The sequence below is a fragment of the Peromyscus leucopus genome, chromosome 19, assembly GCF_004664715.2.
Source record: "Peromyscus leucopus breed LL Stock chromosome 19, UCI_PerLeu_2.1, whole genome shotgun sequence".
Lineage (NCBI taxonomy): Eukaryota > Metazoa > Chordata > Mammalia > Rodentia > Cricetidae > Peromyscus > Peromyscus leucopus.
In genome coordinates, this window is record NC_051079.1 from 10,906,213 (window position 1) to 10,915,249 (window position 9,037).

Below are 9,037 nucleotides of genomic sequence, written 5' to 3' on the forward strand. Positions count from 1 at the left end.
TTATGGAAGGCAACGGAGTCCTAGTGGTGGGGGTGATGTGAGCTGGTGCATGGGACAAAGAATAATCATGGGCCAGACTGGGAAGAAATCTGAGAAAGAACCAGTTTGCTGGTGGAGGCGTGTAAAATCAGACTTCATGAGCCTGAGACAGCTCAAGAGGGTCAGATGAGCTAATGAAGACTGTTTACTTCTGGAAGAATGGAACCATTAAACCAAGAATGGAAGCGGCAAAGGATACAACCTACGCACATCATGACTTCTTGTTGGTGACCCAGTGACTTGGATTTTCTAGCATAAGTCATCTGGTTAAACCCCCCGAGTGCAGTTGCATCAGGGCCCGTAATATATTCTTGGCCTCCCTGACAACAGAATTTTATAGTGAAAGATGAAACTGTTTTACATAACATTCCTGTATAGGGGATGAAGTTCTAGATCAGGATGGCACTTTCACTGAAGAACTAGTAAAAAAAAAAAAATGTGGAAAAGTGCCTGGAGACAGAAAATGTAAATTTACAAATGGTGAAATTTGTGGCATTGGTAAATGTTCTTGATTAATATAATGATAATGATGACAATGATGATAGAGATGGTCCTGATGAAAGAGAAGAAAAACAGGAAGATCTAGAAGATAGTCAAGATGATAAAGTTGCCCACTATGGAAATTTCTTGCCAATAAATTTTTGGAAGTTATTTCCTCAATGTTTCCAGATGAGGGTAGAGTAGAAGAAATTTTATATATCACCAGGCAGCAGCTCCCAGGTGCTCTGCCTCCTGAATACACCCCAAACATAGATGGACCAAATGCTGAATCTGTTGAGAGGTACCCGAGCTTACATTCATTTCATACACTTTCCTGTAGGGAATGTTTTAAGCATGACTGCTTCCTGCATCTCTTCCATGCGACACCCAACACATAAGGGCAGAACACAGAAACAGCTCTGGACAACAAGCCTTGGGGGCCAGTGTTACCAGCATCTGGAAGGAGTTAAGGGTTTGCTGCTGCCTTCACTGCTGAGTGCATGAAGACATCACAATGCCCAGGGGCCACAAAAGAGGAAGACTTCCTAATAACAGTAGCAGCACACCCCCGTCAGTGTGCTGGGGTCCGAGGATGTAGACGGTGACAGAGAAGCAGGGACTGGAGGGGGATAGAATAATGATGAAGAAGAGAAGAAAGATGAAACGTCCAGCCCCCCTGAAGCAAACTCTCAGTGTCAAACACCAATGAAAATGAAGCCAAATACTGAAGCTCCCGAGAACGTGGTTTGGAGCCTCAATGTTTAGAGTCCTTACCGGTAGTTACTGGGATAGCTTTTGTGTCATTGCTAGGCTAATTGGGACCAAAACACACCAACAAGCATGTGAGTTCAGAGTCAAAGAGTCCAGTGCCAGCATGTGTCCCACTGAGGACGTGGACACTCCTCTGAGAAAGAAGAAAAGAAGACTGCAGAAAGATACAACCGAAGAAGCGTCAAAACTGCCTTCCCGGAGGCTGGTGCAAGGCACAGTGTAACCCCAAGCAATGTCCATGCTACCTGGCTCTCCGAGAGTGTGACCCTGACCTCTGTCTCCCATGTGGAGCTGCTGACCATTGGGACAGCAAAAACATGTCCTGCAAGGACTGCAGTCTTCAGTGGGGCTCTAAAAAGCGCTTGTTGCTGTCACCATCTACTGTGGCAGGCTGGGGTATCTTTATCAAAGTTCCTGTGCAGAAAAAAGGAATCCATTTCAGAACACTGTGCAGAGATTATTTCTCAGGATGAAGCAGACAGAAGAGGGAACATGTACGACAAATATACACGCAGCTTCCTGTTCATTTTGAACCATGGCATAACCCGTACAGGCAATAAAATCAATTTTGCTAACAATTCAGTAAATCCAAACTGCTATGGGAAAATTATGATGGTAATGCTGGTCACAGAATATGCATATTTGCTGAGAGCCATGCAGACTGGTGAAGAGCTGTTTTGGGGTTACAGATACAGCTAGGCTGATACCCTGAAGTCTGTGGGCATCAAAAGAGAAATGGAAATCCCTTCACATCACTACCTCTTCCCCTTCTCTCTGAAACAGCTGCCTTAGCTTCAGGAACCTTGAGTATTGAGTATTAGAAAAAGAAAGTGCAGTTTGAAATTCTGTATTTGCAAAGTACTGTAACAGTAATTTATAGTAATGAGTTTATAAATCAGCTTTTTATTGCCTTCTTACCAGCTGCAAAGTGTTTTGTACTACTAGTGAATTTTTGCAATAATGCAATATGGTACATTTCCAACTTTGAGTAAAGAATACTTGAACTTGTAAAAAATCATTTAATGCATTAGATTTGATTTACATCTGTTTGTGTGGTATGTGTATGTGTGGGGGGTATGTGTGATGTGTCAATGTGGTGGAGGGGATATGTGTGGTATGTGTATGTATGATTTGGTATGGGGTATGTGTGGTGTGTATGATGTGTGTACTGGATAGTTTTATGTCAACTTGACATGAGCTAAGTCATCTGAGAGGAGGGAACCTCAATTAAAAAAATGTCTCTATAATGTCCACCTGTAGAGCATTTTTTTTATTAGTTATTGCAGTAGTTGGAATAGGGATGGCCCCCATGGGCTCATGTATTTGAATGCTTGGTCATTAAGGAGTGGCACTACTTGCCAGAGATTAGGAGGTGTGGCCTCATTAGAAGTGTGTTACTGGAGGTGAGCTTTGGGGTTCCAAATGTTCAAGAATGTCTCTTTCCTTCCTGCTGCCTGCAGATCTGGATGTAGAAATCTCAGCTCCGCCAGCACCGTGTCTGCCTGTGTGCCTGCATGCTTCCCACCATGCTGACAGTGGACTAAACTTCTGAAACTGTAAGCAAGCCCCAGTTAAATGATTTCCTTTACAAGAATTGCTATGGTCATGGTGTCTCTTCAACAATAGAATATTCAATGAGACAGTCATTGATGTGGGGGCGGGCAGCCCAATATGGGTGGTGCTATCTCTAGCCTGAGGGTCCTGGGTTCTATAAGGAAGCAAGCTGAACAAGTTGCATTGAGCAAGCCAATAATCAGCACCCCTCCACGACCTCTGCCTTTGCTCCTGGCTCCAGGTTCCTGCCCTGCTTCAGTTCCTGCCCTGACTTCATTTGATGATGAACTGTGATGTGGAAGCTTAAGCTGAATAAACCCTCATGGTGTTTCATCACAGCAATAGAAACCCTAATTAAGACTTTCTCTCTCTCTCTCTCTCTCTCTCTCTCTCTCTCTCTCTCTCTCTCTCTCTCTCTCTGTGTGTGTGTGTGTGTGTGTGGTGTATGTATGTATTTATGTGTGGTATTGTGTTGAGGTGGATGTGTGTGTTGTGTGTATAGTGTGTGTGTGTGTGTGTGTGTGTGTGTGTGTGTGTGTTGTTAAGTGCACATTAGAACAGTGCCTGTGGCAGACAGAAGAAGAGGGTGTCAGAGTCCCTGGAGCTAGAGCTAACAGGTTATTGTGAACTGTCAGAGGTGAATGCTGATATTAAGCTCTGGTAGTCTGCAAGAGCAGTGAGTACTCTTAACCACTGAGCCATTTCTCCAGCCATAAAATGTAAATTTTAATATTTATACAATACTAAATAGCAAAAGTCAAAGTTCTCATTTTAGAATAAAACACTACTTCCTATTATCTATTTGAAAATTGACATGAACGTACTTGGATAGAAAATAAGAGAAGTTGTTTGTATGATTTAATTCTTCCTTTAAGACACTTTTGTGTATCTTAGGCTGACCTTGAACTGGTTACATAGTGAGGATTATCTTGTACTTCTGATCCTCCTGCCTTTGCCATTACTGGCTGCTTCTTGTGCTTTTGTTTCGTTTTAAGAAACATTTTTATTTTTTATTTATGGGCACGTGTGATTGTCTTTGTATATCTGCAATTGAGACCAGGTGGCCTTCAAAACCAGGAAAGGGTGTTGGGGTCCTCTGTAGCTGAAGTTACAAGGGGCTGTGAGTCACCCAACATGGGCTCTGGGAACCAAACTTGGGTCTCTGGAAGAACAGTGCTTCCTCTTAACTGATGAGCCATCTCTACAGCCTGGCCCCTTTTAGCTGACGATCCCTCAGTTGGATAGTTCAGGCAAACAGGGTCATTTAGTTGGAATGCTGTAGTTTGATTTCCCCACTGCAGTCACTGGACTTTCCCTGTGTCTGTATCTACTTTGAAAGACGTGATCATAGGCTAGCCTGTGAAACCGAATGACTCAGCTCACTCACTTTGGACTTTACCTTACCTTCCGTTGCATCGGAGGCCTTGTTTATAAAAACAGCAAAGATTAGATAAGCAATATCTATAATCCAAAGCTGGCTCTGGGCGCCTATTTACCTTTCCTTGAAGATTATGATTTGCAGTCAAGCAGTGCTCTGGACTTTATCAGACTGGGGCAGAAGTTGATCCAGGCCTTGTCATTCTTTGCTTGGACAAGTGCCTTAATCCAAATTATCTAGGTGTTCTTTGGTTGGTTTTTGTTTTTTTTATAATGCTGTACTAACTGGTGTAGAACTCTAAATTGTCTAATTTAATTTGTTTGTTTTTGTTTGAGACAAGGTCTCTATATGTAGACCTAGATGTCCTGGAATTCTCCAGGTAGCCCAGGCTGGCCTTGAATCACAGAGATCCGCCTGCCTCTGTCTCTGGGATTTAGGTGTGTGCACCACACCAGGCCTAAACCTCCCAGTTTCAGAGATGACACCAGCACAGGCAATGCAGCTTAGTGCTGGGGTGTTTACCTAAGGTACACAAGGCTCGGGTTCATTCTCCAACAACACAAAAAATTGAGAGTAAAATAAAAGTTCGAGACCCAGCACCAAATAAAACTAGGTGTGGTGGTTCCAGCTTGTAATTTTACCCCTGGGGAGGCGGCTATAGAAAGATGGTGACGTTCAAGGACAACCTCTGCTGCACAGCTGGTTCCTGGGCAGCCTGTCTCAAAATAAACAAGTAAACAGACAGAATGATGACACATCTAAATATAGAGCAAGTTTTTATATTGACTTAAAAATCGGAGAACAAGAAGTAGGCTTTCTAAAAAGGTCTAAGGATATTGCTACACATGGTAACTCACATCTGTAATCCTAGCCCTTAGGCCGAGGCAGGAGGAGTACTGTGAGTTCCAGGCCAACTTGGGCTGTCAAATAAGATCCTGTCTCACATAAAATGAAACAAAATGTCTAAGGATAGAAACAATATTTCCCCTTTTTCTTTCAAATGTATATTGCATTAAGAAAACTTCTGTTGAATTCCTAGGGCCGTAAGAAGCCACTCTTAAGAAATGGCACAGCCTGGCATGGTGGTGCAGCCTTTAGTGCCAGCACGGAGGAGGCAAAGGTAGTTCAAAGCCAGCCTGGTCTACAGAATGAGTTCTAGGACACAGAGAAACCCTGCCTCCAAAAAACAAAAAATGATGATGATGAGAGAGAGAGAGAGAGAGAGAGAGAGAGAGAGAGAGAGAGAGAGAGAATGAGAGAATATTTACTACTTGGCACATATTTACCAAATGACAAACACTGTTCAAAGTGTTCTCTGCTTATGGGTCCATTGGGAATTCACAATTCTACCTTAGAATGCAAATATGGTTTGACATCTGTGATGTGAGGTGGGGCATAATCACTGTCTAATTTTTTTTTTTTTGGTTTCATCTTGTTCCATCTATGCTTCTACGCTCTCCCAAGACTTTCTCTCTTATAGTTACCCTAGATACCAGAAACAACAAGCCCTACTGATGATCACCTTAAGATAAAGGATATAAACAATTCCCTAAGCGCAGAGATAGTCCCAGACATAGCTTACATGACTGAGATAATGACCCAAAGTAATGATCAACCATGCCAACAGGATGCTGACTGCTGCCGTAGGAACATTCACTCTTGCCTACATTTCTCCTTCATGTGTTACAATAAGATTGCTGTAAGCATTTGGGAAACAGAGTTTAGGCCATCAGACCTCTGTCCTTCCCAATGAGATACCTTTCTTGCTTTTACCATTCTTCCCCGCTTTAACTGAATTTCTGGATGCCAAAGCCTTCTCCTTTGGGACTTCCTAGAGCCAAGCTTGTGTCCTAATAGGTCCTATTATATTCCCTCTGTTGTCATCAATTGGTGTGTGTGTGTGTGTGTGTGTGTGTGTGTGTGTGTGTGTGTGTGTGTGTACATGTTTGTGTGTATATGCATATTTCAGAGGTTGGTGCCACTGTTTTCCTTTATCATTCTATATTCAGCTGTTTGAGACAGGGTCTCGTTGAAACTGACATTTACTGCTTCAGGTAGACTCGCTGGCCAGCAAGCTCCCTGGATCCCAGAGCTAGAACTCTAGATGCACACTGCTGCACCGGCAGTGGGAATCTGAGGTCAGGTCCTAACGCTTGTGTGGCGAGCACTTTACTAAGTGGATGATCTCTCTGGCCTATATGATTTTTTCCTTTGTTTTTGTTTCCCAGTATTTATTATTTTGGTGCTATGGATTAAGTAAAGGCTGAGATATAACCAAGTACTCTACCACTGAGCTGCACCACCCAACATCAATTATATTTTTCAGATAGTATCCTTCATAAATACTTGAAAACTGATTTGGATAGAACCAGGATAGTGTGCTAGAGAATTCAGCCAAGGCCTCTGCCATTTCAATAGAATTTTATTATTTTATTTTTGGAGACAGGGTCTCATATAACCCAGGTTAATCTTAACGTTGCTGTGTAGCCCAAAGGTGTTTTGAACCTCTGTTCCTTCTGCTACCCTCCAAGTGCTGGGATTTCAGGCATGTGTCACGTTGCCTGGAATTATGCAGTGCTGAGGACTGAACTCAGCACTTCTTGTATCCTAGTAACATCCTGAGTGAAAGTGTATGTCTGACATGAGCATCCCATGTCAAGGACCCCAGTGCCTTGAGAGAGTGGCAAAGCCTTCCACTACTCTGAGTGTGATGTTGACGGTGTGTTCAGAAAATGTCTCTGACAGCTTTCTGCCCCTGAATGTTCACAGCCTGAAGACTGCTCCCCTACAGAGCCTCTACCAAGACTAGCCAGCCATGCCTCTTTGTTCAGCTGTATAGAATAATCCTGAATCCTTGTTCATCTGTCTGCAGTAGCCCTGTCTCCTTGTTCATCTGTATATAGTAAACACACTGAGCTTGCAGGATGATGTGGCTTTTCTCTCCGAGAGCCCAGATCACCAATCCCAGATTTTCTGTAAGTTGTTGTCAGTTCTTCCTTCCCCTGCCACCCCAGTGAGTTCAATTTCTGGAGCTGTACAGAGCACAGAACATAGGCAAGTGCTCTACCAACCCAGCTGGACTCCCAGCCCCCTCCTTTTTGGGGGTTTCTTGAGAGAGAGTTTGGCTATGCAGATGCTGTTCCTCAGGAGCCACCCACCATGTTTTTTGAAACAATGTCTCTCACTGAGATTGAAAAAAAAGGTAAAATCATTTTGAAAACTAGAAAATAGCATTCAAATATAAAGTAATATTACCATCACTCGGATCTATAGGCTTGTCTGTTTTCCAAGACAAATGGATTGAAATCTGAGAGCGTCCCTCTCCTTTACCTAGGAGTCCTTCTGGAGTGGCTGTGCTCTCAGGCCACTCTTCTGTGCCCACAGTCCTTGCTCTCTCTGTCTGCCAAGCTGTGCCCTCCAATTTCTCTCTTCTCTGCCCCATTCCATGCATTTGTTGGTTCTATTCTGTTACCCTTGACCACCTTCCTTCCTTATCCCTAACTCAGAGCATGTATACTACTTTTTAGTATGCTCTGCCTACTCACAAGATGGACTACACATGGACTATGATTTTTATATTTTCACCCTAGAATGAATGTCTAAAAATGATAACATGTTTTCTTCTAGAGAATTGTAGGGCGGGTTGAGTTCAGTCTATTTTAAGAACATACTCTCAGTGTCCATTTCCAAGAAGTGGAAACATGACATTTATGGTTCTGCAAGTAAGACATGTCTTCAAATTATGTTCTCGAGGTCATGGGATATTTTGTACTGTATATTCTCAGAAATCCACCAGAACTGTGAATGATATCAGACAGAACCTGGCAATTAGTGTAGAGCATAATGAGTTCCAACAAAGACCTGGGCTCTGCATCCAGTGGCATTAGCTAGCCTGGGGGCTGCCCTCTTTACTTTGCAGCATGACTTTGTCATCCCCAAATGTGTCTCTCTGAATTCATAACCACCCTGGGCCACAGAGTGGACATGCCTGGAAAGTTTCGAAATATATTGTAGAAATGCAGAACAGGGTCTCCTTCCTTCCTGAGGTTCTGGATGGAATGGAGGTCAACAAGGGGCAGGAAAGTATCATAAAAGACTCCAGTGTCCCAGCCAAGTGATCTCTGACCTGACCTTGACCACTGTGTTAGTTACTTTTCTGTTGCTGTGATAAAACACCTGGTCAAGGCAGCTTATAGGAGGGAAGGTTTGCTTGTGCTCACAGCTCCAGAAGGACCAGAGTCCACCATGAAGGAAAAGTGTAGCAGTAAGCCACAGGCAAGGCGGCAGGAGCAGGAAGCAGAGAGATCGCATCTTCGCATCTTCAAGTGCAAGTGTGAGGCGGAGAGAGCAAACAGAAGGAGGGCAAGCCCATGTCCTCTCCAAGTCTGCCCCAGTGGCATGCTTCTTCCAGCAAAGCTGCACCCTAACCTACCCAGACAGCTCCACTAACTGAGAGCCAGATATTCAAATACCCGAGTCTACGAGGGACTTCTCATTCAAACCACTAAAATGACCCTTGATGATCCGAAGATCACCGAGAAGGAAAGCAAAGACCTAGTCAGCATCCTAGGTTGACCAAGAACGTGCTTGTTCACGACTTCTGCCCTTTATCTACATTTTGCTTTCCAGAGCAACACAGGATGAGGGTGCAGCCTCTTTAGAGATATTTAAAGATAGCAAGTTAACCACTGTGAACCTTCATTTATTAATTTTTCATTTGACTACTTATCTAGAGACAGGGTCTCACTATGTAGCACTGGGTGGCCTGGAGCTCAGTCTGTATACTAGACTGATCTCAAACTCACAGACATCCAC

The 9,037-nt window shown here is 43.5% G+C and overlaps 1 pseudogene; it reads left to right on the top strand.

Moving 5' to 3' along the window:
- The window catches only part of LOC114704994, a 2,187-nt pseudogene extending 69 nt beyond the window's left edge, over positions 1 to 2,118 (top strand).
- The last annotated feature ends 6,919 nt before the right edge of the window (positions 2,119 to 9,037 follow it).